The sequence below is a fragment of the Rhinoderma darwinii genome, chromosome 7, assembly GCF_050947455.1.
Source record: "Rhinoderma darwinii isolate aRhiDar2 chromosome 7, aRhiDar2.hap1, whole genome shotgun sequence".
Lineage (NCBI taxonomy): Eukaryota > Metazoa > Chordata > Amphibia > Anura > Rhinodermatidae > Rhinoderma > Rhinoderma darwinii.
The window spans coordinates 132,787,531-132,814,107 of record NC_134693.1 but is presented as its reverse complement, the minus strand read 5'-3'; the positions used below and the strand labels follow the sequence as shown (position 1 = coordinate 132,814,107).

At 41.8% G+C, this 26,577-nt stretch overlaps 1 protein-coding gene and 1 long non-coding RNA gene across 3 annotated transcripts in view; both read right to left on the bottom strand.

The window, feature by feature from the left end:
- Window positions 1-26,577, bottom strand: part of CPNE9 (copine family member 9) — a 182,459-nt gene that overhangs the window by 67,410 nt on the left and 88,472 nt on the right. The window lies entirely within an intron of this gene.
- LOC142658202 (uncharacterized) lies at window positions 20,804-23,393 on the bottom strand. The gene is made up of 3 exons (XR_012850053.1): window positions 23,317-23,393; window positions 21,129-21,346; window positions 20,804-21,025 (listed from the first exon to the last, which is right to left on the bottom strand). It is a non-coding gene; the product is annotated as an uncharacterized LOC142658202 (long non-coding RNA).

Genomic DNA, 26,577 nt, shown 5'->3' with positions numbered 1-26,577 from the left:
TATGTCATTATACAATGTTACATCTTTCCTATGGAAAATACATTTCATTTGACACAATGCAGCAGGCAAATGAGGAACTCGAATACAAAAATAAGATTATTCTATAATGGGGTGCCATTAAAACAGAGATCTGTACTAGGGGTGCGTAAAAACATAATAATTATGATCTAATCAGAACTAATTGGTTAAACTTTGGTTTTAGATAGACTTCATGATGACTTCTTTCATTTGTGGTCAGTAGTGGGCGTCACGTGACATTGTGTTTCAGTTGTTTACAATGTGTAGGGACAATGTAGATCTACAGATGGGTTGTCCAGCTCTCTGCATTATCAATGGTTGGCATTGGAGCACCGGAAGGGCTGCCATCCCGGGTATTGGTGATGTACAGGTACAGCATGTCTGTAAGAGGCTTAAAGTATGTGTATACTATTGCAACCAAGAATTTTTTTTTATTGCTCTAATGCATGTGAAGAAAAAAGAAGCAGCTTTGAAAATAGTTTTGATTAAAAATATTCTATGTTTTGTGTATACAGCTCCTATTCAGTTATGTGTCTCCACGGTTACAGACTACAGACAAATCCTGTGTAGTCTGATACTGTGGTCATGTGTTACTCTCTTTCAGCTTTACCCTCTACTGCTGTTTGTAGAGAAACACATGGATACAGGATCAGACTACATACAGGGTTTGTTTGTAGTCTGTAATCATGGAGACACATAGTACTGCTTTGGAGCTGTATACACACAACAGTAGAATATTTTTAATCAAGAATATTTCATTACAGCTCTCAGTAGGGGAGAGTGTGAGTTTAGAGAAATTTATTGGTGTACAGTCTAATGGCTCGAAAGCTGGATTGTAGGGGGTGCCAACAACATTTAAGCATAGTTTTAGGGCGTTAATCATCTCTGAGTTGTATATTAGGAGTTATACTGGAAAGTTTTCTAACTGTTCCTTAGGAAACTACATCTAATATTAAAAAAAAATGCTAGGTCTCTTTAAACTAGGTCAGGGTTTGCAAACATACATAAAAATGAGTAAAGCATTCCAGAATATAAGTGGATAATAAAAATGCTGAACTTGGTATCATCATTTATTATAACCGTATCTAACTGAAGACCTTTCACCCACATTTTTTATGCTGATTTTGAAAATCAGTTCATCATTAAGTTAGATTTCTGTGACATTTTCTTATTCGCCAAATGAGTATCCTGCAATTGTTACTCCTGGACAGACTTGTAGGCCGGAAGTTTATTTTGAGAATATATGCAAAATTAGACGTATTCTCAATTACAAGATGTACTAGTATGTTCAAGCGGCGAGCAGTTAAAAAGACCAAAAGTAAAAAAAATTGAGCTTTAAATAGGAAATTGTGCAAACTTTTTAACACCTAAAAAGGAACAAAAGTTTAAAGGAAGAAGGACAATAAAGAAAAAAGAGCAGAAGAGAGGTATTAAAATAAAAGATATGGGTGGAAGGGAGAGAAGAGGAAAAGAGGGGAGGGAAGCAGAAGAGAAGAGTAAAGGAGATGGGATGAAAGGGGAAAAAAGAGAAGAGGAGAGGAAAGTAGAGGGGGAAGAGAAGAGATGGGATAAGAGGATATGAGAAGAGGAATGTAGTAAAGGAGAGAAGTGAGATTGAAGGGTAGGAGAAGGGGAGAAAAAATGAGAGATAAGGAGAGAAGAAAACGGGAGGAAATGAGAGGGTAAAGATGAAATGGGAGGAGAGGAGAAGAGAGAGAAATTAAGCAAAGGAGAGAAGAGGGAATAAGAAGGGATGAGAAAAGAAAAGGAGAAGTAAAAACGAGAGGAGAAGAAATGGGAGTAGAAGAGAGTAGAAGAGAAGAAAGGAGAAGAATGGGGAGGAAAGGGGAGGGGAAGTGAGGAGATGGGAGGAATAAAGTAATGAAGAGAGGATGGGAAGAGATGGGAGATAAGGAGAGTAGAGAGGAGAGGAGAAGATATGGGAGGAGAGGAGGAGAAGAGAGCAGAGGGGAGGGGAGAAGAAGAGACCAGAGAATAGTAGGAGAAGAGAGGAGACGGGAAGAAAGGAGGAGAGGAGATGGGGAAGAGGGGAGAAGGGAGTAGAGAAGAGGGAAGGAGGAGAGGAGTAGAAGAAACAAGAGAATAGGAGGAGAAGAGAGCAAAGTAGAGGAGAGAAGAAGAGACAGGAGGAGAGGAAGAGAAGAGAGAACAAGGGAGAGAAAGAGATGGGAGGAGAGGACAAGGAAGGTCAGGAGAGGATGAGAGGGAAGGAGAAAAAACTAGGAGGTGAGAAGGGAGAAGAGTAGAGGAGATGGGAAGTTAGGAGAAGAAGGAAGCAATGTAGAGGAGATAGGAGAAAAGAAGAGGAGAGAAAAGGTAAGGAGAGGAAAAGAAAAGCGGGAAGGGGATAAGAGGATATAGAAATGAGGAGAGACGAGGGGATGGGATGAAAAGAGAGAAGTGTGGGAATAAAAGCAGAAGAGATGAGAGGGGCAGGGAGAAGAGGAGATAAAAAGTAAAGAGGGGGGGGGGGAGATGAGGAGAGGAAAAATAGAGAAGAACACAGAGGAGGAGAGGAAAAGAAAGGTATTACATAAACCACCACATATGTTTCAGTGCCCATGTTTTGCAAGAGCAAGAACTACATATGAAGCCTAATACATGACATGTAACATACTGGTATCCCAGTCATTGGATCTTGTTTGTTATAGCAGAAGAAAAGCAGTTAACAAAAGAATATTAGAACTCTGCCAGCACCTATATCAACCTATATGGCCCAGATACTTCTCACATACTGGTCACATACTTCTTATCTTCTTACAAAGTATCGATTTCTAATATGTACAAACCATAGGAGCGACCAACACCGCTCAATGTATCTCTAACTAAATAATGACAAACACACAGGGTAACAATGGAAGACGGCACATGAGGTTCTCCTCGACTTACAGTTTAGGATTTAGGTTGCCCCAGCATCTGACCCCCTATAAGAGAAGAGTATTGTCCATTCTTAATTTCATCTGAGAATTCTGAGCTGTCCATGGAGCAAATGCCGCCACTTGGTTACAGACAGAATAATGGAAGGAAATTATAGCTGTTAAGCACTTTTCTGCAAACTATTGCCCAATTTCAAAAGCGGCGTGAGTCTTACATTTCACACTCCACATGGCTCAAAACAGCAAGACGCTCCTCTATAATATCTTTTCATTTGGCTTTACAGGGTATTCGCCCAGTTTACCTGCTCCAGATATTGTCTTATATTGATGTGTATACAAAGAAGAGTGTTGGTAAAGACTTGGTTATACTATGAGCTGCAAGAAAAACAAAAAGGACCAAGGGCCAAATCATGCCAGCCCTACAACTTTAACCAAAAATGACCAGAGCGAAGCAGCGGTGTAGGTATAGGGGTTGCAGTCACACCTGGGGCCTAAGGGGGCACAAAGGTCCCTCTGCCCCATAAGACACTACCATTATAAATGGCACATGTAAGGTGGCACCCTGTTACAGATTTTGCATTGGGGCCCAGGAGCGTCATTTAATGCCTCTGCACTGAATCTTATCTGGGACATTATAAGAAAACACAAATCATAGGAAAAGACAATGATGCTTGGAATAGTTGAAGGAAAGGAGGGCAAAGCAGCAACAAAATGAATGTTTTCACAAACAACCGAGAAGCCTAATGGAGCAAACAAGACATTCATATAGTTACATAGTTATAGTTACATAGTTATATTTCAAAAAGAAAAAAACAAAAAATATTTTCCAAAACATACCAGGCACTCTTTGGGATAAGAATAATTTCATATAAATTTTTATTAAATTCCATATAAAAATATATTTTAAAGATTTTTCATATATAAATATATCTCTTTCCTCTTTTATCCATAATACAAAGATTTTTTATAGGAAAAGAAAAGGGTTTGAGCAAACACATTTGTTTCAAACTAGATGTACATAATTAAAAAAATGTCTCCTGGCCAGGATACCAACACAGACTTTTATAACATTACTGCCATTAATTTATCCCCCTCTACACACAATGACATGTCATGATGAGATATCTAGGTAATAGGTGTTCTATACATAAGCCAAAATCAGACCCATATAAGAGATTAGCTATAAGAACCGGTTCTGAAGATTTTTTATCCAGACACCATTGGTCTCCGTTCACACTTGCACTTTTTTCTTTTTACTCCTTCTTTTCTAATTTTGGTCCGAAACCAACAGAAACAGTTCCTCTTGTGTAATAGCAATGCAATTGTATATAAGGAGTTAAATATTTAACTTTAAATCTTCCTATACTCGGGGGCAGCCGAGATTTCACCCAAAGGTGAGCAAATCTAAGCAATGGAGCACGCTCCTACATTGAAGAGTCGGAATCCTGCTATGCTGGTATCCACGTTAAATTTTTATTCAGACACCATTGGTCTCAGTTCACACTTGCAGTTTTTGCTTTTTCCTCCTTCTTTTAGAATTTTGGTCCGAAACCAACAGGAGCAGTTCCTCTTATATAATAGCCATGCAAATATAGATAAAGAGTTGAATACTCATCTTTATGTTGATCTCGCAACTCAAGGTGGACTGAAAGTTCACTCTTTTTCACTATGTTCCTCCTCCTGGAGCAATTGTAGAGTTAAGGCAGATTTTAAAAAAAATTATATATATCAATCGCGTTTTTCACCCCTTCAATCTCATCATTGGCAGATCACAATTCCCACATGGAAGGTTCTCCTTATATCCACTCCATCCACGGTCAATCCTTATGTTGAATAGCTTGGATCTTCCTATGCTCGGGGGCAGCCGAGGTTTCACCCAAGGTGAGCAAATTGTAGCAATGGAACACACTCCTCACTGGAGAGTCGGTATCGTAATATGCTGGTATCCACGTTGGTTTTTTCTGGCAACACTGGAGACTGCAAGACGAGGCAAGGTTGACGTCACTACCTGCCAGGTGTAGACTAATTGATCAGCTGACATGTTTCATCCCGAACCGGGATTTCCTCAGAGCCATTTTGTGAGTTCAGTAGCGAACTTACTGAGGAGTGTGTTGCCAGAAAAAACCAACGTGGATACCAGCATATTACGATACCGACTCTCCAGTGAGGAGTGTGTTCCATTGCTACAATTTGCTCACCTTGGGTGAAACCTCGGCTGCCCCCGAGCATAGGAAGATCCAAGCTATTCAACATAAGGATTGACCGTGGATGGAGTGGATATAAGGAGAACCTTCCATGTGGGAATTGTGATCTGCCAATGATGAGATTGAAGGGGTGAAAAACGCGATTGATATATATAATTTTTTTTAAAATCTGCCTTAACTCTACAATTGCTCCAGGAGGAGGAACATAGTGAAAAAGAGTGAACTTTCAGTCCACCTTGAGTTGCGAGATCAACATAAAGATGAGTATTCAACTCTTTATCTATATTTGCATGGCTATTATATAAGAGGAACTGCTCCTGTTGGTTTCGGACCAAAATTCTAAAAGAAGGAGGAAAAAGCAAAAACTGCAAGTGTGAACTGAGACCAATGGTGTCTGAATAAAAATTTAACGTGGATACCAGCATAGCAGGATTCCGACTCTTCAATGTAGGAGCGTGCTCCATTGCTTAGATTTGCTCACCTTTGGGTGAAATCTCGGCTGCCCCCGAGTATAGGAAGATTTAAAGTTAAATATTTAACTCCTTATATACAATTGCATTGCTATTACACAAGAGGAACTGTTTCTGTTGGTTTCGGACCAAAATTAGAAAAGAAGGAGTAAAAAGAAAAAAGTGCAAGTGTGAACGGAGACCAATGGTGTCTGGATAAAAAATCTTCAGAACCGGTTCTTATAGCTAATCTCTTATATGGGTCTGATTTTGGCTTATGTATAGAACACCTATTACCTAGATATCTCATCATGACATGTCATTGTGTGTAGAGGGGGATAAATTAATGGCAGTAATGTTATAAAAGTCTGTGTTGGTATCCTGGCCAGGAGACATTTTTTTAATTATGTACATCTAGTTTGAAACAAATGTGTTTGCTCAAACCCTTTTCTTTTCCTATAAAAAATCTTTGTATTATGGATAAAAGAGGAAAGAGATATATTTATATATGAAAAATCTTTAAAATATATTTTTATATGGAATTTAATAAAAATTTATATGAAATTATTCTTATCCCAAAGAGTGCCTGGTATGTTTTGGAAAATATTTTTTGTTTTTTTCTTTTTGAATTGTTGCTCTCCGAAACGGCACCGTGCTATATATGGATTGCATATTTTGGGATTTCTATTAGGTATGGTTTATAACCATTTCTTGTGTTTAGCTCTTACATAGTTATATAGTTATAGTTATATAGTTATAGTTACATAGTTATAGTTACATAGTTAGAGTTACATAGTTAGAGTTACATAGTTACATAGTTAGCACATGTCCATCAAGTTCAACCAAGGGATGGGAAAAAAGAAGGGAAACATTTCTACACATTGACATAGGAGCTGATATTTTTTAGTTCTTGGAAATGATCTAAGCCATTTTTTGCAGCATCTCCTGTCCCTGCTGTGACGGCTCCTGCGGTGACTATTCCATTGATTCACCGCTCTTACAGTAAAGAAGACTTGTCGACTCTGTAGATTGAACCTTTTTTCTCCAGACGGAGGGAGCGCCCCCTTTGTTTTTTGAGGGGGTTTTACATGGAACAGGATTTCACCATATTTTTTGTATGTGCCATTCATATAAATTAATCATGTCCCCCCTTAGTCGTCTCTTTTCAAGGCTAAATATTTTTAATTCTTTTAGTCTTTCCTCATAACTTAGATTCTCCATGCCCCTTATTAGCTTCGTTGCTCTTCTTTGTATTTTTTCCAACTCCAGGGCATCTTTTCTATGAACTGGAGCCCACAACTGAACTGCATATTCTAGATGAGGCCTCACTAATGCTTTGTAAAGTGGTAATATTACATCTCGGTCCCGCGAGTCCATGCCTCTTTTAATACACGACAATATTTTGCTGGCCTTAGAAGCAGCTGATTGACACTGCATGCTGTTATTTAGTTTATGATATACAAGTACACCCAGATCCTTCTCAACAAGTGACTCTCCCAGTGTAGCTCCCCCTAGGACATCTAATGCATGCAGGTTGTTGGTACCCATATGGTCATTAGGAGCCAACATAAACATGATAGCACAAAATGATGATGGCAACACTAAAAATAATAGCAATGTAGTTTTAGGCTGTGTTCACATGTGCTATTTTTGCCACAATTTTATCAACATTTTTTACGTTTTTTTGTAAATATTACATGAAAAAAAAACAACAACATTTTGCTGAGATTTTTACAAAATTATGCAGCAAAAAATGTGACAAAAAAGGCACTTGTGAACACAGCCTAAAACTTTGAAGACTATGAGAGGGGTACATTATTTTTTAAGACACCTGAACCCACACCACACAAACAACCTTGGCTGAATGTCTACAACCCCCAAATAGGCAGCCAGACAAGGCCTGTGGAGAAAGAGGGGGAACGGTTTCTAAAATGTCCCATCCGCCATTGCTGATTATAGAATCTGGAATCTCAGGAACACTAGGTGCTTTTGGTCTTTTAAGCATGGATAGGGTTTGTCTTTCTGGTTTGTTGCTGGACTACGATCTATTAAAGGGGTTGTCTGAGATTAGAATATTATTTTTTTTCTAGAAACAGCACCACTCTTGTCCATGGGCTGTGTCTGGTATTGCAGCTTAGTACTAGTCACTTGAATGTTGCAATACCAGACACTGCCCAGGTACAAGAGGGGCACTGTTGCTAGAAAAATAGAAGACGTTTTATTTTCTATTAATAATGACCTAATTACGCTGAACTAATGAGCCATAATAAGGCAGAAACCATTGGAATCTAATCTCAAAATCACATTTTGCTCTGACCCTTCCTGATATATAAGCCTGACTAGGATTTACCTATGTGTATAATATCTTTAGGGGTTAGTCTGCTAAATCTTCCTTATTGATTGATTATAGGACTGGTGTAATTAGGAATTCCCTTAGGTTGCAGATAATTAAGGCTCCAGTGCAAACTTAATAATTACGCTTCCTGCGTTATGTCGTTTTTGGCATAACCTTATCATGTTTTTAATTATGTTTTTTTCTTCGTTTGCCCATACGTCCGTCTCTTTACCTTTCTGAGCAGTGAAACCGTCTAAACCTGGGAATCACTCTGTTCTGCAGATCATTAGATGGAACAAGATGGAACAATGACAAATTTCTCTGTGATTTTATTTTGAGATCAACATATGTATTGTAGTGTTCAAGGCCTGTGAGCGACAATTTGAGATTTTGCCAGAATGTGTTTAAAATAAGATCTAAATGTAAATTTTTTTTCTAGAAAAGAACAAAACACTGTTCACATGAACTGATGGAGTAAAATGATGCCAAAAAGAGAATAAGGATGGGATCATATTGCAGAACAACTGACAATAAATTCCTTACAATGGGGTCCTACAAGCTCTCGAATATTCTGGATGAAAGCGTCCCACGCAAAAATCATGGTGCCCCATAGCAAAACGCAGAATCAGCCCCCCCCCTGCCCAATGAGAGCTCTGCCAAATGTACTACACCTAATATCCACCATCCGCGTGCTAAATAATATTTGACTTGATAAATGATAGAATTCTGGCTTCAAGCAGCCACCACTAGGGGGAGCTACAGTAACTGCACATGGATTAATATGCTAGTATTGAACTTAATGGGAGCTTTATACATCTGTATGTAGTGAGCTGTGGCGGCTGCAGGTAGCCGCTATGACAGTGTCACGACAAGAGGAAAAAAAGTTCAGTATTGGGCCCCCTACTATCACAGGCTCCATAGTTGAGCGCTATGACCCTATAGTAGGTACCAGTAAAATATTAACATGTGGATTCAAGGAAACCCAAACAGCATTTCCCATTGTAATTCTTCCCTAAGGATTCTTAGCAGCACTGTTTCCTAATAAGCGACCTCAGTATATTTGGGAAGTTGCTCAGTTACAGAAGATTTTACTGCTGGGTGACAATGTAGATTCTCACTGAATGGAAGAACGGCCGGCGAGCTATAGCAGCATTGCCAGAGCTATTTGCAAGGAATAGAAGATGGTGGTATAGACCTAGTACTAGGCATTGAAATACTTGATGACTTCTTTTAACTCCTGCTATATTGAAGTTAATATGTACTAAATGTAAGAAATCTATAGCGTTGGTTCCTTTAAATAAGGGAATTGCTTAAACTTTATCATTTTATCATTTTTAGGCCATTTCATATTATAGATTTATTGCTCCCTTTAATATTGGAAGCTTTCTGAAATTGCTGTTCCTATATGTATATATATATATATATATATGTGTGTTTGTGGTTGTTTTTTTTTGCATAAATCTCTAGTATATGAGAATAAGGAACTTTGTAATGTATCTTGTAAAATCTTCTTCACCTGTCAGCAGTCTGTAGTCCCCCTTTCCCTGCCTGCAGACTGTCTGTAAATGTTCACAAACCTTTTCAGTCACCAAATATCCAATCTAGAGTAATACAGTAAATATTAGACAAGATGGAGGGGAGAGGAGGGGGATGCAGCTGTATCTTTTCTCTCTGTGTCTGTGAGGCTGCATGCTGTGAAAGGGGAGGCATAGGGAATGTGGGAGTCACATGATTGTTTCAGAGTATTGAGCAGCTCCCCCGGAAGTGCCCAACCCAGCAGGCAAGGAGAGAGAAAATGGCAAAACAAAGTCTTAACGCCTGGACAGAAGAACAAGCCAAAGTAGGGAAAATTTGAGAGTAGCCGCTCACCTTAAATGGATTGTTTCAAGAAGACTACAGAAGACTGTTAGGGCATATGGACATCATAGATGGGGCTCTGCTACCCGGGCCCCCCCTCTATTAGGCCCCATGCACACAGCCGTAAAATCGCCCGTAATTACGGGCCTATTAATTTCTACGGCCGACGGACCCCTTCCCGTATGTCTACGGGAGGGTGTCCGTGCCGTAGAAACCTGGCGAAAAAAATAGGACATGTCCTATTTTTTCATTTTACGGACCGTGCTCCTATACTTTATAATGGGAGCACGGGTCGTAATTACGGGCACGGTCGTGTGCATGAAGCCTTAGCCAGAGCGAGCATAGAGCTGACTCTTAAAGCAACATGACCAGAAATTAAAAGTCTTTATTCCCATATGACTAAATTGTCTTTGATGAATTTGCAGCTGTAGTAAGAAATTAGATTGTAAGCTCTACTGGTTCATCCCAAATAAAAACGCAAATGTTTAAAACAGCGCTGCTCAATTAAATGTCTAGCATTGATTAAATCTATAGCATCAATAATCTAAATTTAAAATTATAATTCCGTCACACCAATGAATCACTAATTAAAATTTGGTTGCCACCTCCCCTCCCCCTAGCCCCTCGGCTTGGCCTCCGGAGACTTGGCTCTAGCAGAAAACGTCCCTTAATTGCTGAACAGGGATTTAAATAACCTTCCCACAATCTTGTCATTTGTGGCTCTTCTCTGGAACTAACCTGCAAAATCCTTCCCCAGCTGCTGAGATTGAGTTTCACATTTAGCCGGGAGGGATCAAAGACAGCGAGAGGATATTCCATCAGTTTGCTACAAATTAGGTGCTGTGACTGGTCTCCCAATCAATATCCTCCAATTTAGTCTGGATCAGACATAGATCCCGTCTCGTGTGAACTGAGAAGGACTCGGCCTCATGGTAGCAGGAGGAGGGGGGACACATCTGCGGCCATGGCTGAGGCAATGAGTGATTACATGCGCAAAATTAGGTCCCCATCTCGTAGGGCGATCATGGCGTACCCTCTGTACCTAGCAGTCTTCATAACCTTGGAGATGCCAGGAGGTGACTTTGTTATATAGGAGAAATTGCAAAAAAATATAATTACATTTCTGAAATGTGATTCTGTTTGTGACATACTAATGATATTAGGTAAGTAAATGCAATAAAAGCGACACACCGGGGATGAATAATGCGCTGGCTCTAAGCATTTCCACATTAAAAGTATTTCTATGGGCATGTAATCAGCATCCCTGTATAAAGAGAGCAGAAGGGGCATTTTTTTTTTATAGTCACGGATTCGGGCCCTTCACAGGCGTAACTATAGGAGGACCGCAGTCCGAGGGGGTTTGTAAAGGTCCCTTGGCCCCTTACAAAAAAATTACATGTGACAATGGAGGGCCCTGTTAAATATTTTTAATTCAGGCCCAGGAGCTGAAGTTACGCCTCTTGGGCCAATAATGCATTTTGGCAAATTCAAACTTTTTCTAGACTCTTATAACAGTGGTTTTCTGCTGGTCGTAGCATGGCGTTCATTCAATTTTTATAGTGCCTTATCGTACTGGCTAATAGGGGAGAATTCCTGAGTAGGGTACCTTCTCCATGAATTATGTGCCCTAATAGGGCATATGGACATACCCCTTTAAATTGTAACTAAACTTTCAGAAAACTTCTCACGTCATAGTGACACGTCAGAAGTTTTGATCGGTGGAGTCCAAGCACTGAGACCCCCACCAATCGCTGAAAACAAAGCGGCAGAAGCGTTAAGGGGTGCGCTGAGCCGCTTGGTTTCTGATCGCCTTTTCTCAGAAAGCCGATATAACGGTGTACGGACTCAATAGAAAGTCTATGGGCCCTTACACCGTTACATCGGCTTTCCAAGAAAAGCCAATCAGAGACCAAGATGCTCAGTGCTCACCCGAGCGCTTCTGCAGCTTCGTATTAGCTATCGGTGGGGGTCTCAGTGCTCGGACCCCCACCAATCAAAACTTCTGACATGTCACTATGAAATTTCAGAAGTTTTCTGAAAGTTTAGTTACCCTTTAAGTGTATGAGAACTCTCTTTCACGCCGTGCACCTTTGTGAGCATTACCTTTTTATCAGGTTGGGTTTCAAGCCTCGAAATGGCAACAATGACTGTTTCCATTCACTGACTACAAGCAGAGATCTTGACAATGGCAAGCAATTGAAACACAAAGTGTATTAAAAAAGTTGCTATGTTGCATTAAAAAATAAGGGGGGGGGGAGGAGGAGGAGGAGGAGGAGGAGGAGGAGGAATATGGAAAAGTTTTTGAAAACTTTTGAGTTACAATTTGATATAGAATAACATAAAGTAAGAGTCGTTCACAATTCGGGCTCGGTAGCACAGAGCTGTAGAGAATGTAGGGACCCCGTGTCGGCCGTACTGCTCCGCTCTGCTGTGTTCATAAATAGCTAAGTATCTAATAAGTTTGCAAGACTGCAATTCTGGACACAGAAGGAATAGTGAAGATAGCGACCCCCCGAGACGAGGAGACGATAGGGTTATATAAGGAAACTGTATGGGGCTTCTCCGGACCTGCTGGGGCATTAAACCATCACAGCCGAGGTCCACAGCCCGACAGGGTTAGAAATAAAGGAATCTCGGCATTGCTTGTCTCTCACTGGTTACACAACCTTCTATTTTTAGAATGTCACCATGCAAATGTATTCATAAAATATTCTATATATAGAAGCACCAGCGAAATACAAAGAGGACGTGTCACTGCCATATACAGGATCAATGCATCAGACAATATTGAAGATATAGATGTCTTATGTAAAATACAGGCAAGTGATTGAGATAAATATATATATATCGGTATTTTTCTGCTAATACGGTAACATTCCTTTAATCTAGGATCTGAAAATCTAGAAATTTTAATAATCCGGCACTTGTTTCCGTTTCACCCATAGACTGCCCTGTGCATCTGTCCTACTGGAATAGAAATATGTATGAAAAGGAATGGGCCCCCTCACCGCCTTGTGGTCGGTAAGCTGTACTGCAGGAATGCACACAGCAGTATAACTACTTCCGCAGCAATCAAGGGATTAAGTAGTCTCATATAGTATAACATTTGCACAAAGGAGTACACAAAGCAATGATAGCAAAAAATCACCACTTTATTTTTGTCCCCAACATTCCTCCACCCGAGTTGGCCCCCATAGCTTCTGGGCCCCATAGCAGCTGCTATGACTTATGGCAGAAGGGGCTTTGAGCCCAGATGCGACTGAAACGTTATAGCTACACCACTCGGGGGCGATATGTTTTGGAAAGCATGTTTAGCATGCTCTTGGTTTGTACTTTTTAAAGTGGTGCCCCAGTCATAGAAGAAGTCTGCACCAATTCTACGTGACCCAGGAGTTGAGGCATCTTCAAGGTTATGAATTTGTCCTTCTCCAAGCTCTAATTCCCTAATCTAAAATCAGCAAATGGGAGAGGTAAATGATGTCTTTGGCTTACACCTCCTGCCTCCAGGTGGGTAAATGGGGGGCAGGGTTGTATGTGGTATTGGGCAGCCAATCTTGTGGGCATCTAATATGTCAGTGTACACCTTAAGCAGTTTTACCATATCAATTTAGTACGTTTTTTTTCTAACCGGCTACATTTATTTTTAAATAATGCAAATGAATAAATTTATTTTTGAATAATATATAAATTGTAAAAATATTCTGCTGGTATTTCTGCATTCATAAGTAGAACTATCTCTGCCTGCAGCCACCACTAGGGGGAGCTTACTGCATACTTTTTGGAAAATCAACTCAATACTAAAACAGTATGCAGTAACCTCCTGAGCTCCCCCTAGTGGTGACTGCAGGCAGACAGAATTTTATCATGTAACTCTATTGCTATGCAGGGGATTTGTAGCTCTATATCAGAAAAACAAAGCTCCTACCGCCATAAACATATAGTAAGAAATTAATTTGTGCCAAATGGACCTTAATATAACATGTTGTTCTTAGCGTCTTGAAAGTTTTGCCATTATACACCTAAATAGACACTACACTACAGTTCCATTGCTGCTGTAGCAGACTGTGATTGACAGTTCTACTATTCGGCAGCTTTTATAATAGCCACTGGCATTACTGCCCTCTATGATGGACTTCTGACCTCCCATTGTGGTCAACATAATTAAAATGACATATCCTAGGTTATCATTCGAGACAATCTTTTCCCAGGTGATTATCCTATACTACAGCTCATTATAAAAGTAACAGTCAGCAGATTCAATTACCAATAGTAATATGTTGTTAACCCCTTAGGAAAAAGTGTAAGGAAGGGCTATAATAACCGTCTGTATATTGAAGGTAGCAAAATCCGTTAGGGACAATCCCTTTTTGTTAGAAGAGCCAGCCAAAAATAAAGGAATCACAGGATTCACTGCTAGGTTTTCCAGCGATCAGCTGTAATCTGCAGAGGAACCTCATAGCACGTGTTCAATTCCCCTGCAGCGCCACCACAGGGGAAATAAAGAATTGCATGGAGCTCATTGAAATCAATGAGCTGTCCATGTAATACATGGACATGCTGGGTCCTCCAGAGATAGAGACCCTCTTTGTACCCGCTCTCTATTTTAGCTAATGAATAAAGACCTTGAATAAGGTACTCCACTTTAATAAGCCTAATAGAACATTTGAAAATGCGTTTTCTAAACCGGACAACCCCTTTAAGCTTCTATTATAAGTTATGATAGAGGTATTACATCCCTATGGAGCTAGAAACAATCCAGTCAGATATGAACGCTTTTTTTTTTTTAACCCTAGAGGGTGTCATTGAAGTTTTTATTTAATACATAGTTGTGCAAAAGTATTCATCAGGCCAATGACCGAATGAGCTTGGAACGTGACAACCACTTTCCTAAGCCAGAAATGTGCTTAGAGCAGTTGTCATTTCCCTTCCCCCACCCCTTTGGTAGCTCATACAAAGTGCGATACTCAACAGGGGGCGATAAAGAGCACATCATTTTTTTTTTTAACAGGCATGAGAATTGGGATTTAAATATTCCTTCAATGGATTATGAAAACCTATTATATGTTGCATATATAAAGCGGCATTCATCATTTTTATTTTTTTGCACACTTCTCCGCTGCCCCCTCCCCACCATCTCGCTCTGCTTATCTCAGCAGTTAGGCTTATAGCCGACTGATAGCTCATACTACTGCTGTCAACCAACCCTCTAGGGCGCTGTCATATCTTCTACGGGTATCACATGTGGATGTGATCGCCCAAGTCCATGAGGTGTCCTGTGGATATGGTGGCGTTACATCACATCTAATGACTATAGGAATCATTGTATTGGACGCATCATCTACTGATCAAAACTAAACGTGACAACTGAGTGCACAGATATAATAACCTGCATGTAGTAATACCGGAACGTTGCCAGAAAATACTGGGCCAGGTTCAGTGATGTGTATAATATGGAAATAATGTACATAAACATGTAATAATCTTATAATCCACAGAATATATTGCAGCTACAATTGACCCTAATGAAGTTCTATATCGCTGAGGTCTTCTGTCTGAGCTATGAAAACGCCAGTGATGTAGGAGGGGGGAAGGGACAACTACCCAGGCAAGGCTGGTGCCAGGTGTATGCGGGCCGTTGGGTACCAGAATCACAGTGGGTCCCGTCTACCCCACCCTTGGCTTGACAAGTGAAGAGCATGTAAATTCAGATTGCAATGAGGTCCCAATGCCCATCTGCCTAAGTTTGCCTTGTTTTGGCACCGGCTCTGCCAGGCACTATTTTGTAGTCAAAGCAGTGGTTGCATGGAAGCCAAGACACAGCCATGATGGCACCAAGATAACCTAGAACCTCGCCCACCCCTAGTCCATCATCTATGAGAGAAGCAAATGACAAGTTTATAAACTGGCATCCAGACAATATTTAGGATTTAGTTTAGTGCCCAGGCGGCTGATGGGTCATCATAAGTCTCAGTGTATTTTTGCATTGCCAAAATACAGGCTGTTGCTTCTTTGTAAGGACAGAAAGTTGGCACTGTGTTGGGCATGCTCAAAAAGTTGCCACTGTACTACAGAAACAGTGGCGGATTATCATATGGGCGTTTCGGGCGGCCGCCCGGGGCCCGAGGCTTCCAGGGGGCCCATGGCAGCCCGAAACGCACATTATCTCGTAAATCTATTCAGCGCGCTAGCGCTGCTAACGGCCGAAGATGGGGAGGAGCAGGGAATTCGCCGGGATCCAGGGGTAGGACACGCCTCCCTGACAGTGCGGGCCGCCGCCATTGAGTAACAGAACAGCGACGGACGGCTGTTCTGTTACTCCAAAGCAGCAAGAGAAGAGCCGGCGGGCGGTCACCGGCGCTGAGGTCAGTACAGGATTATCCTCCTGCCCAACTGGTTCCCGACCGCTGGCTGTATTTTTACGGCCAGCGGTCAGGGACGGGTGCTTAAAACCCGAGCCATAGACTTTCTACGGCTCGGGTTTTAACTTGCTGCCCGCGCGATCGGGCAGCTGAATGTCGGGTCTCCGGCTGTCAGTGACTGCCGGGGACCCTGAGGAGAAGACAGAAGCAGCTTTCGCTGCTTCTGTCTTCTCCGATGTCTTCTTACACAGCGTTCAATGAACGCTGTGTACAGGAATAGAGACAGCAGCAGCGGCGCTGTCTCTATTCCTCCCGGTGATCATGTGACAGGTCACATGATCGCCGGGTGCCGTTAGTGGCAGACTGTTGCTGGGTCTTACTAGACCCAGCACAGCCCTATTAGTGACAATCGTCACTGTGAGAGGGCTGATTTCCCCTGTAACTGGGGCTGCTGTGCAGCTCCAGTTACAGTGGAAAAACATGGTGTAAAACAAAGAGAAAGTAGATATAAAGTTCCCCAAAGGTCTTTTTTGACCTTTGAGGATCAGAACATAGTAATAAAAAATAGTAAAGTGCAAAAAAAATAAATAATAATAAATACACATAAAATACCCACCCCAAAAAAAACGTTCCCCCCCCCGCCAATCGTTGTAACGCTAGCGCTGACCCAATTACCCTAATATAGACATGTAATATATTAAAATTTACGGTAGACAATGACGATCACAGATAAAAGGTCTATTTTAGGGTAAAACAATGTTATTACCAAAAAAAAATAGCTGAAACGTAAAAAAGCTTCTTTTTTTACTATTATTTTCAAACTTTATGAATAAAAATTCTAAAATGGCAAAAAATGTGTGCATAAAAACGATAAAAAACGAAACCTGCATTGTCTACGGAAAAAACGTCGCAAAAATAACGTCGGTTTTATTTTTTTTTAATAAAAATGTGTGTTTGGTGCAACTTTGTAATTACGTTTTATTAAAAAATATTTTCACTTTTTGAGATACAGCTGCTTTGTATCCTGTATCCGTCAGGTCAGCAGGACTGACGGGATCAGTGAAACGGGCCCTGCGCTAAATTATAATCTTAGATGTGATAGATTTGAGGTGGATCCTGCGTGTCACTGATCCCGTCAGTCCTGCTGACCTGACGGATACAGGATACAAAGCAGCCGTATCTCAAAAAGTAAAAATATTTTTTAATAAAATCAATCAATCACACTGATACACAGACATACTATATATATATTATATATATATATATATATATATATATATATATATATATATTATAATATAAAGTTTTTAAATGTGTACATAACCTTGTGGCACTATATACAAGGGGGAGCGCTGTGTGGCACTATATACAAGGGGGAGCTCTGTGTGGCACTATATACAAGGGGGAGCGCTGTGTGACACTATATACAAGGGGGAGCGCTGTGAGGCACTATATACAAGGGTGAGCGCTGTGAGGCACTATATACAAGGGGGAGCGCTGTGAGGCACTATATACAAGGGGGAGCGCTGTGAGGCACTATATACAAGGGGGAGCGCTGTGAGGCACTATATACAAGGGGGAGCGCTGTGAGGCACTATATACAAGGGGGAGCGCTGTGAGGCACTATATACAAGGGGGAGCGCTGTGAGGCAAGGGGGGGCTGTGTAGTGCTATCCACCGTGGTATGTGTGTGGCGCTCTTTATAGGGGGGGCTTTTTGGTGCTATTTACAAGAGGGGGAGGGCTGTGTGGCGCTCTCTACAGGGGGGCTGTATGGCACTATCTATAGGGGGCTGTGTGTAACGCTCTCTACGAGGGGGATGTGTGATATATAGAGGGGGCTGTGTATGGCGATATCTATGGGGGTGTGTAATATCTACAGGGGCTGTGTGTGGCACTATGTACAGGGGGCTGTGTGTATGGTGTTTTACAGTGTGTGGTATTATATTCAGGCGCGCAGTGTTTGGTGCTATTATATTTAGGGGTACACTATGTGGCACCATGATAACTTTATTTTCGTTTATAGGTGTGGAAATGTTGGAAAAGTGAGGAGACGTCTAAGTGGCAAATTCTGCAGAAATGAGTCATGGCCGGGAGAAGTCGTCATGAGCGCTGGACCGGATGGAGAAGAAAAGAGGAAAAAAACTACTAGAATCTGAGACGTCGTCACCTGTGAGTCACTAGATTTATAGAGAATCTGTCACCTCTCCTGACATGTTTATTATAGGAAATCCTTGTATTTCACAAAAAGTCTTTCTGCGGTCCAGGACTGATAGACAATTCCCCTTGTCAGAAGGTTGTGTCCCTGCACAGTGTGATCCTGTCAGTATGTAGGGACACCGCGCTGTGACAAGGGGAATCGTAACACTGTTAATGCTTGCCCAAAAAGGTAGTGTTAAAAATAGTTACGGTGAGGAAGGGGGGCCCAAGTTTGGGTAACAGCCCAGGGCCCATGGTCTACTTAATCCGCCACTGTACAGAAAACTTCTACCCGGGGCAAAACTTTTCAGGCAATGCCTAAAAATCATTTGTGGGCTTAATTCACAGACCCCTAGCAATGTCATCATGTGAGATATCTCCTTACCAGGTGGAACTCCTCTTTGTCTTCACTTGTAAATCCCATTTAATGTTCCAATACGACATTGGAAACACCCTGCAATGGACTGGGCTTATTGGAGTGTGGAAGACAGAGGGTTAATATACTTTATATTATCTCCACCCAAAATGTATAGTAAATCTATTGCTTTGTTAGGGGTTTTCCCATGAGAGACATTTATGACATATACCCAGGATATTTCATAAATGTCAGATAGATGCGGGTCCCACCTCTGACCATAAATTAGGAAACAGCGTAGCTCGCATACTGCGCTGCTTCCGTAACTGCTATTCACTACTATGGGAGTTACGGAAACAACGTAGCTCAGCGAGCTACGCTGTTTTCGGAGCTCCCGACCATATAGTCAGGAAGTGATCGGGGAGGCAGAGGAAACAGAAAAAGGTAGAACGGGGTTTGGTGGGCCCCGTTCTAGAGATAGGTGCGGGTCCCAGAGGTGGGACCTGCATCTATCTGACATTTATGATATATCCTGTGGATATATCATTAATGTCTCTGATGGGAAAACCCCTTTAATATTGTTTCACGTATGCAGCCATACATTTTGAGCAGGCATTTATAAGGTCCATCAGAATATTCTGTTCCTTATTTTAAGCATCACAACCAGTTTTCAGGTAAAAAGGAAGAAAGGAAGGTTGTCACTTTGACAAGGGGAATGGTAACACCCAGTTGTTAATTTATTCATACATTTCCAGGAGGAATAACAGAGGAACACTGTAATGTAGAGCTCAACAGATACAATTATTTACTAAAATAGACATGTCAGGAGAGGAGACGGGTCCTCCTTAATGGTATCTTTTTACTTAATATTTAAGATTGCAGTTCATAATCATGTATCTATCTATCTATCTATCTTTCCCTCTATCTCTCTCTATATATATCTCTCTCTCTATCTCTCTCTCTCTATCTCTCTCTATATATATCTCTCTCTCTATCTCTATCTATCTCTCTCTCTCTCTCTCTCTCTCTCTCTCTCTCATATTGATCTATGTCTGTATGTCTTCCCTCCTATCATTTATGAGGTCCTCAGTTGTTGGTAAATGCTGCACGGCTTTACACAATCCATGTTTGTTAGGACCTTGCACCCCCCGGCGTGAAGAGTGATTTGTGTTTTGTTTGGGCAGAGGCAATATTGAAATCTATCTATCTATCTATCTATCTATCTATCTATCTATCTATCTATCTATCTATCTATCTATCTATCTATCTATCTATCTATCTATCTATCTATCTATCTATCTATCTCATATATCTATCTATCTCATATATCTATCTATCTATCTATCAATTCAAAGAAGCTTTATTGGCAGGACCAAATACATATTAGCATTGCCAAAAGCAAGTAAGAAGTAAGGGAATGAGGGATAGGGACTGAGTGATTGGGGGATAGGGACACATCTAGGGTCGGGGTTATACAAGTCCATGGCATATCATGTTTCTCTCAGTCTATGGCATGCAGTGACATATTGTGCCGCTGTGCCCACTGTTCTCTATCTATCTATCTATCTATCTATCTATCTATCTCTCCAGCCACGCATCTATCTATATACAGGGGCATAACAGGTAACTACGGTGCCCATAGCACATCTTGGAATGAGCCCTACTTGATCAGGACATAAAAGGCTTTTGATTATTTCTTTCTCCGCTCCGTCCTCTATGTCTTTTTGTCCCAGTGATCTACACTTATTTTCCCACTCATGCCATCCATCATCCACAGTTATTACTTATCTTACCTTACGTCTGAGTGACGATGCCCCCTTAGTTGCTGTGCCCTATTAAGCTATCCCGGTAGTTACACCCATGCCATATATACCCCGCTACTGAACATGGGCACATCCGAAAACCATCAGTAATTCTGATCCTATTGTGATCACATTTTCAGATTTCCATTACTTGACGCAGAGTGAATCCCAGGATTTACCGAAGTAATCGCCATAATGGGGTCGGAATACAACGTGTTGTAATTATTTCTGCATATAGCAATGCAAATAAGAACCCTTTGTCCAAATAATGTCTCCGAGCAGTCACTGAAGAACAATTCTTACGAATACAAAGACATATAGACAGGAGGTGTTATCAGGCCGGGTACACATTTAATATCACACCAGTTATATATAGCACAATGTGTCCTGTATATATCATTTCCCTGTAATATGTATTGTGTGCACCCCAGCAGTGGGAAGTTAAGTGGTTTGCATATAATCTGGGGCGGCTGAATTTCTCCGGGATGGATGTTTGTAGATAACCGTCATATTCTCTCCTTTGTTTTCTCAATCACTTCCCTCTGGCAAAACTGCAGAACAAAAAATCTTGTTAAATGGATCACACCCAGGAAGCTGCCCTCCCAGCGGCATGACCCACTTCAAGCTGGGGACAATTTCATCTCTGTCACTCACCTTTTACTTTTCCGGGAAAGAAAAAAAAGATATATTCTCTTAGCCCGGGAACTTAATCTCTCCGTCAGACAGGCACAAGGCAGGAGCAAACCAAATATGATTGCACTGCCTGGAAACCTGACTTATCTTTTACCCACACGGTCATCACCGGCCCGCTGTGCAAATGAAAGCATCCTCCACAATTCAGAAATGGACTTCATTCCGGGTTATTTCAAAGACTGCGAAATCGAAAATAGACTGTGAATATGTATAAAGAGACAGAGCATGAGGGGAGTCGTGATGCTAGAGACTCTATATGACTTTAATAGGTTCAATTTAAACTCATGTATAAGAGGGAAATGGGCCTAAAGGGCCCCTCTCCACTTGTTGGTTCATTGTGCCATATGTCCACCAATGCCAAGACATGGGGGTCCGGCAGTTGTTTGTCGCTTTCCATATCCCTTGGAAGAGAGAAGGGCAGCATGACAATAAAAGAGGTACATAGGCAGGGGATGCATGTTCCACAGGTGCTGGCAGTGGACCACAGGTGCCAGCAGCAAGAATTAAAAATATAGAAAACTTGCCAACAGTACTAATTTCCACAAACCAGAATCTAAAAGGGGAAGGTTTATGCTACTTTGTCTTAACAGGGGCATTTCTGGTAATTGTGGAGTGTTGCTGTGTGGAACGGGGGTTGGGCTTGAAATTGTTCCCGTAATTCGTGCTCGGTCAAAGGGGGGTACTAGCAAGCTATTTTTCATTAGCCATGAGATTTAGATACAGGAGTAGGGGCAGCAAACTGAATCTTTACCCCAGGTTAGGGAAAAAGCTGGCTGCAACTGTGTCCTAACACCAGTCCTTACTTGCTAGTTTGCTATTGCCCCGGCGGCTGTTGAGTGGTGGGGCCCAAACCAAGGTCAAAGCTAGGCCTTCCTTCACCAAGGGAAAAGATTCAGTTTGCTGCCCTAGCCCTGTATCTAAATTTCTTGGCCAAGGCAGAATGGTTTGTTGGCATCCCCTTGTACCCAGCACACGGGGCACTTTTCCCCTCCTAGCTACACCCCTGATTCACTACTACACCGATCCAATTTTCCACAAGTATTCCTATCAGGTACACATTGCCGCTGTCGTCACAAAACTCCAGACTATCAGTCACCTTTGGATTAGACGGGAAATTCAACACAAGATTTCCAGTGTATCAGACAGTTCTGGATTATAAAAATTTGGTCTGGGAATTTTCTCTAAACAAGAATTTTTTGTCATTTTTTAGAAGCCCCGACACATTTCGTCTTTGACTCCAATATTCCAATGGCGTGAAGCCTGGCACGCAAGACGCCACTGTATGTGATGTCGCTCTATAAATGCTCTTCTACATGGGCCAATGATCGGGCAGATGAGCATTCAGCCGCTGATCTGCTCATTTACACGGCCAAAAAAATGGTCGCTATTCAGTAGCACAACTCCTTGTGTAAACAGGGAGATGAGCTGCCGACACGATGAAAGTGTATGGAGACAAGCGATCGTGGAGACAAGCGATCGTAGTGACAATCACTCGTTCCCATACATAACCAATCACTGCTCCTTGGGAAAGGAGCAAACGAGCGCCGATCAACGAGATGTCTCTGTGATCGGCGGTCGTTTTCGCGGCCCATATTGGCCTGTCTAAAAAGACCCTAAGATACAGTGTCGGCAAACCTACTGACTGACTTGCATACGGTCTTAGATAAAAAGCCGTCGGCAGGGAACAAATGTCAACAAGAGACTGTTACACGCAAGACGCACCGAGAGGCTCTTAAAAGTTCAACAAGTCCCTACAACATGATTTCATGTAATTTTGAGATAAAAAAAGGAAATTAGGACGGCAAGAGATAAGGAGTCTTCGTCTTCTTTGGAGCAGCAGAGTGCCTTCCCGGTGTGCAGCCTTTTCGGGATGTGTCGGAGATGTGTCTCTAGATAAGTGGAGTATTGTATTGATCGAGAGGCCTAGTGACTCACACAAGGCAGTTGTTATGGCAACGGGCTAAAAATTTCCTTTAAATGTAAGACGTGAGACACAAGAAAATTTGCGAAAGGACCTCGTAAGCGAATTTTTGAAAAAAAAGAGTAGTCGACTCATGGCCCCATGGGCAGCCATTTTGGTTTTAGCTAATACTCTTTATGGCTATCAAGTGAAACCAGTGATGTCATGAATGGAAAGATTGAACCCTACATGAAGTGTTTTCACAGATGGTTACGGACATATAGATGTCTTTGCTAGACAAGTATCTTCATGCTATTGGGCTCTGGTTCAAAAGCTGTACCAGAGGATATCAATGTATGATGTCATATGCAGCCATTTATGATGTCATCACACTATATAGAATCATTATACGTTCGAAAAATGAAGGGTTCAGTCAAGGACGTACATAAAGCTAAGGGGGCCCCATAGCAAGGATTAAATTATTTTTGTGTATCAATTCCTCACAATTGTCAAGATCTCTGCTTGCTGTTAGTGAATGAAAAAAGTTATTTTCTACATTTAGAGGCTGAAAAAGCATTCTGGTTATGTCCTACTGACACAGATGCAGAGCTTATTACAGCTCTGATACACTGTAACAAATCATGTATCAGTGTCGCCAAGTCATGAACATGACAAAAATCTGAGAAACACAGAAATCAGAGGAGCAGGGATGAAATTTAACTTTCTTTCACCCGCTGCAAATATTCAATTTGCCGCTCTCCCACAAAGAAATCTATACAAGTCCCTGTATGTTGAGGTTGATTTGTAGTTCAGCGGCCCTTTTCAGGCATATTAGCATAAACCCTGCCCATATTTTGGCCCGATTCACAGACGGGTGCCTAAACTCCGCCCCTTTTGTCGTCAGGTTTGCGGTATACTCCAGCGAAAATCAGGACTGTTAGCAAGTATGCTATAATATTATACTAAGGCCTCCTTCACACATTATTTTTCTGGCATTTTAAACTGCACGCTAAACGTCAGCATTTTGCAAAATGTAACAGCGTTTGTTATGGTGTTTTTAGTAACTTTTTTCACTTAGTGACACTTTGTTGTTTTTTTTGCTGGTGTTTTTAAACTCCTATAGAGAAGCCTATGGGGAAAACTCCTAGAAAAATGTCATACCCAGACGTGCTGCGTTTGGAAAAAACCACCACTGACGACAAAATTGCCTCAAAAACGCCACAAACTATAACGCTGTATTATGTAGTGCACTTTATCTTTAATGTAACATCTGGCGGCACTAAAATTACCCGCAATAAAACAACGGCATTAAAAATGGAGCAATTCAGGGTATTCAAGAAATCTTCAGCTCTGCTACGTCTGAAAAGTTTAACTCTATTTTATACGCTCTGAACGGCCACTTTATTCGTTCGTCAGAACAATTCTTGTCATCCGCCTCTGACCCCTTTCGACGACCACCGTTCTCCGTATACTGTCGACACCGTCGTACGAGAAAACCCCACATGGTTGGCAGTTTTTAAAATACTGTCCCCGGCTAGTCTAGCACCGATGACCTTGCCTTGTTCGAAGTCACTCAGATCGCCCGATTTTCCCATTCTAAATGTGAATTCACGCTGAAACGAATCCACGGAAAATTTGCTTGTTTGAATTTTTTGTCGAACTCCGGGTCACGTACACGGAAGCTCCAACCGTAAGGGCATGCCCACACGTGGCGGATTTCCTCCACAACTGTCCGCATCAATGCCGCACAGAATCTGCGTTGCAGGTTCTGCGGCGGATCTGCCCAAAATGTGCAGTAAATTGATGCGGACTAGCTGCTGCGGACTGCGGGAAAAGTGCTTCCCTTCTCTCTATCAGTGCAGGATATCAGTGCAGGATAGAGAGAAGGGCCAGCACTTTCCCTAGTGGAAGTAAACGAATTTGATACTTACCGGCCGTTGTCTTGGTGACGCGTCCCTCTTTCTGCATCCAGCCCGACCTCCCTGGATGACGCGGCAGTCCATGTGACCGCTGCAGCCTGTGATTGGCTGCAGCCGTCACTTAGACTGAAACGTCATCCTGGGAGGCCGGACTGGAGACAGAAGCAGGGAGTTCTCGGTAAGTATGAACTTATATTTTTTTACAGGTTGCTGTATATTGAGATCGGTAGTCACTGTCCAGGGTGCAGAAACAGTTACTGCCGATCGCTTAACTCTTTCAGCATCCTGGACAGTGACTATTTACTGACGTCTCCTAGCAACGCTCCCGTAATTACGGGAGCCCCATTGACTTCCTCAGTCTGGCTGTAGACCTAGAAATACATAGGTCCAGCCAGAATGAAGAAATGTCATGTCAAAAAAGCAAGACGCATCCGCAGCACACATAACATGTGCATGACAGCTGCGGACTTCATTGCGGAAATTAGAATCTCCATTGAAGTCAATGGAGAAATTCCGCCATGAGTCCGCAACCAGTCCGCCACTGCTCCGCAACAGACAGAGCATGCTGCGGACACCAAATTCCGCACCGCAGCCTATGCTCCGCAGCGGAATTGTCCGCATCGTCTAAACGAACCCTACTAAATAGAAGTGGAAGTCAATGGAGAAACGGCTCCGCTGCGGATTAACGCTGCGGAGTGTCCGCAGCGGAATTCAAGAGCAATTCCGCCACGTGTGGCTTTGCCCTAAAAGGTGTCTCTAATAAAGTGGCCATTCGGTGTATGTCATGGATATATTAGAAAACATTTACATCATATAATGACTATAGTATATACTATATATAACTTTCCTATACTGGTAGAATTGCCAGTGGTTGTAGAACACCGAGTCTCACTTCTTGTATGGAATACAAAGCCTCATATTTCCTGAGCCGTACACACAAACCGTAGAAATCGTCCTTCCAGAAGCAATTTAAATGGAGAATTTTTCGCACACATTAGCGCAGCACCGGCCCAATAGACGCGATGTTCATTGTCTGCATAGGTTTTAAAAATAGAACCAAATCAAACTCCCTGAACTCCCAGGGCTTACAAAGCCTCGGATATGAAAGGTTTCGGATTGATCAATGCGGCTCTACACTATGAAGCGTTCACACTTGTGACAGAGAGAAGGAAAATGGAACAGTAAAGTCTGGTTGGTTTGTCGGCTCTGCAACGGAAAAAGCTTCTAAGACTTCAATTTTAATTGCAAGATAATTCTGTATGGATCGTGTGGGCACAACATCATTTTATAGTATTTATTCCGTTAAATAACGTTGCAAATTTTTTTAATGAAATTGTCTTATACTCCATTCACATCCAGAGCTGCAGAAAAAAAAAATCTCTTGATTTTATACCTGCAGGTTCAATGAAGGAGATTTATCAAAACTAGTGCAGGGGAAGAGTGGAGAAAGTTGCTGCTTTTATTTTCCAAAAGCCATCAGAAAGCTGGCATCTGATTGGCCGCTATGGGCAAATGCTTCACTTTCTCTTGCACTCCTCCAATGTCTCTAAGCCATAAGCTCTGCTGTGTTGCATTGCGGGATATGCCGTGT